Raw genomic sequence first — 4,012 nt, forward strand, 5'->3', positions numbered from 1 at the left:
AAAATAGATCTTTTTATAAGATGAGTCGGGAGACCCTTATAAATCATTTAGGACTCTAGGTTAGCAATTCAACCCATTGAAATAAGTTAAGGAAGAGAGGTAAGATTTAGATGAAATGTGAGGGATATTGTAATCATAGGCTTGTTTGATTTGTTGTTTACCCAATTATCTTGTTGCTTTAATTTTTAATTAAATTAGTTTTAGTTGAGTAATTTTTAGTTCAATTAGAATTCAGATTTTAATTATTTGAATAAAACTAAATTTTTCTAATTTTAGTACTTAGTAAAATTTTAGATCAATTCTCTATGAGATCGACATTTTGCTTGCTAATATACTATCTATTCGATACGTGTACTTTGGTAGTGGAATTTTAATTGACAAATTTAGATAAGTCTAGGATATAGAGTTATTTGGTCTTAATTTTAGAGATTAAGTTGCTATGTTCTTGAGTTTCATTTTAAATTTTAGTTAATTATATTGGGTCAATTGATTTTAGATTAATTTAGGCTAAGTTAGATGTTAAATTGCTCAAGTATTGCTGCTGTTGATTAAATTGTGCCTTGAAGGACTTTTAATTGAAGTAGGAGAATGCATTTTAGGTGCAAACTTTCTCCATACATGTTGTAGTATTTAAAGAATATCTCCCATTAAAGAAGTCCGAATGACATAGTTCTTAAAAAATTAGAAAGCTAAGAGGTAGGGCTACAAATTTTGTGTTTATCACTTTTAAACGTTCTGCCTGGAAAGGGGTCAAATATCAGGTCAAAATCAATACATTGCAGTAGGACCAGATTGCTCAAGTTAGAGGTCTCAATGTCGCAACCACCAAGGGACCAGTGCCACGACACCCCAAGTATTCAACTTTGCCTCCATCTTCAATATGATCGATGCCACGCTGCCCAAGCATTCATGATGATGGCAATAAAAAGGAAAGTTAAAATAATTTACCATTAAAGAGTTTATGTGGGGGGATAAGACTTCTGGGACACTTGAACTTCTACTTGGATGTAATTAAAAGCCTATCTAAGCATCCTTTCAGAGCATGCCTAGTAAGCAAAGAAGAGAGAATTAAGAGAAATAAGCAAAAATTTTTTGAAGAAAAATAGGCATTGAAGCTAGAAAGAAAGCGGGAATCAAGAGAAAAATTACAGATCATTAATCATCAAATCACTATAGTTTTTTTCTTCTTTTGTTTTCTTTTTACTTCTTTGTTTAGTTTTAATGTTTATACTTTTTTGGATGATGTTTTTAGACATTATGGTTAACTGAGTTTTTAATTTAAAATCGCAATAGAACCTAATGCGTACTCTGAGTTTTTAATATTCTTTTTTACTTATGATTGATAATGTTTGGATTGTTTATTTCAATCCTATTCTTAATGCTTTTAATTGCTTGGCCATTAATTAGATTGATTTGGAAACCTAAACGTAACTAGAAGAGGGAGTTTAATGTAGGTCTGGATGAAATAGCATATGATCAATATCAATTGCATGAGATGATTGATTTGATTTGCATGTAGGGTAAAAGTACACTTGCGAGCCATTTATAGCCATGATTAGAGTTAGTACTTAACGAGTCTTCCATAATTTCAATTTGCATAGGAATACAGTAAACTAGTTAAGTTAGATATTTTTAAAAGAACATCTAAAGAGACTTATAAAAGATTTAGAACTTTAGGTTAACAATTCAAACTTATTCAGTGAAGGAAGAATAAAAGAAATTAAGATGAAACATTGAGGGGATATTGTGGTTCTAGGCTTTAGATTTATTGATTTTAATTAGTTTATTTGCAAGTTTTATTTTAGCGTAGTTTAGTTTTAGTTCTTTAATTTTCTTCAATTTTTTTGAATGAAATTAAGGTCTGACAAGTTTAATACTTAGCAATTAGAAATTAAAACAAATTCTCTATGGGAGTGATCCTCTATTTCATCACTATATTATTTGTTTGTGATACGCGCACTTGCATGAGAAAATGTATAAGTTTTTCAAGCCATTGCTGGGGAATTTTACTTTTAAATCTTTTTTGTTAATTTTAATACCAAGCATCTTTAATCTAACTTAAAACATTTTCTTTAATTTTAAGTACTTTTGGTCATTTTATGAGAAGAGCCTAAAATTTGGAAGTTATTCCTTTTGATCTAGAAATTGAAGACTTTTTGAAGACGTTAGAGGAAAAATCAACAAGTTTCTACTCAAAGCAGAATAAGGGGAATAGACCAAGTTTTTAAGGGAATATGCTATCCCACTGGTACAAGGTCTCCACCATAGTATCTAAAGACCTCTTATTCATGCCAACAACTTTGAAATTAGGCTAGCAATCATTTAGATGATTCAAACTTCTGTTGAGTTTGAGGTTTGCTTAATAATGATCTTAATGCTCATATTGTGAATTTCTTAGATATTTGTGACACATTTAAGACTAATAGTGTTACTAATGATGTCATAAGATTGAGGCTTTCCCCTTTCTCAGTGAGAGGTGAAGCAAAAAGCTGGTTAAATTTGCTTATTGTTGATTATATTAGTACTTGAGATGAATTAGCTCAAAAATTCTTGGAAAATTTTTTTTCCAATTTGACTTTATTTTGCTTTAATTTACTTTAAAAAAGAGTTATTGTCGATTTCTCTCATAGGTTTATGTAGGATATGTGATGAGTAAGGTGCATTTGAGTCGAAATAGCACAAGTATTGTAAAGGCTCTATTCATATATGCTACAGTAATTCAAAGATAACTTATCCTACCAAAGTCCAATTGATGTGATTTTTAAACCATTGGAAAGCTAAGAGAATGAGATATAACTTTCATGTTTATGACTTTCCCTAGTTTTGAACAAATCAAGGTGAAAATGACACTAAAAAATGATGGATAGATATAGTGTACAACAAGCACCATGGTGACTAGAGGCCACTGCTCTAAGTTACTCATGGTCGCGACACTGAAAGAGTTACTGCTGCAGCACTAGAGGATCATGCCCATGCTGCTGAGCTGGTGAGGTGCACCATACAAATGTCCGAGAGGATAGCATCACAGCGTCAGAGAAGTAGCATCGCCATGCCACTGATGTTTGCCACAATGCGATGACACCAAGAATTCATGGCCACAGCACTACCTCAATCTCAAAAAAAAAAAAAAAATTTGATGAAACATTAGAAAGTAAGGCACCTTGCACATATTTAAGGGACTTTTTGAGGGCATTCAGAGAGGAGGATGATAGCAGCTTTTCTAAAGAATTAGAGCTAAGAATCAAGCAAGAAATCAAAAGCAATTAAGAGAGATTTGAGATCAACCAGGCTTCAACATTAGTTTGTTTTTCTCTTTTGTGTTATACTTATTTTTGTGTTCTGAATTCATGGCTAAATTTCTTTGGATGTTGTTTCATTTAGATATCAGGAACTAATTTGCTTTTCTAGGATTGTCGTGGATTTAAACATGTAGTCTAAATACTTGTTTTTCTATTATTTATTATGAATGTGTATCGTTTTACTTATTCAAATCTCTTCTTAATGCCTTTAATTACTTGATCAACGATTAATTGGTTTATGAATCTAATTAAATCTGGATAGAGAGATTTTAGCGTGGATTAAGATTTGGATAGTGTATGTGCACGTCACGTAGATGATCCTGATTCACGATTTAGCCAGACATACACCAATTGCCATGCATAGCCAAATTAGGACATTTTCTTAATGAACTTAATTTAATTGATTCCTACTGACATATAGTGAACTAATTAAGTTAGGTATTTGTGTAAGCATCTTGACGAAGACTTGTCCATAGCTTCAGATTCTATGTTAGTAATACCACCTAGGAAAGATAAATAACAAGAAAAGCTGGTATCAGATGAAGTGTTGAATGAACCCATAATCCTAGGTCTTTAATCTATTGCTTTTCTCAACATATTTAATTTCTGTTGGTTAATTTAATGTTTATTTTAATTTCGATTTTGAATAGCTTTTAAATTTTTGGTTTGCTTAAATAAAATTAATTTGTTATACAATTTTAGTACGTAGTGAA

This window comes from Theobroma umbraticum, unplaced genomic scaffold (assembly GCF_002168275.2).
Source record: "Theobroma umbraticum cultivar Fairchild unplaced genomic scaffold, ASM216827v3 scaffold_95.0, whole genome shotgun sequence".
Classification (NCBI taxonomy): domain Eukaryota; kingdom Viridiplantae; phylum Streptophyta; class Magnoliopsida; order Malvales; family Malvaceae; genus Theobroma; species Theobroma umbraticum.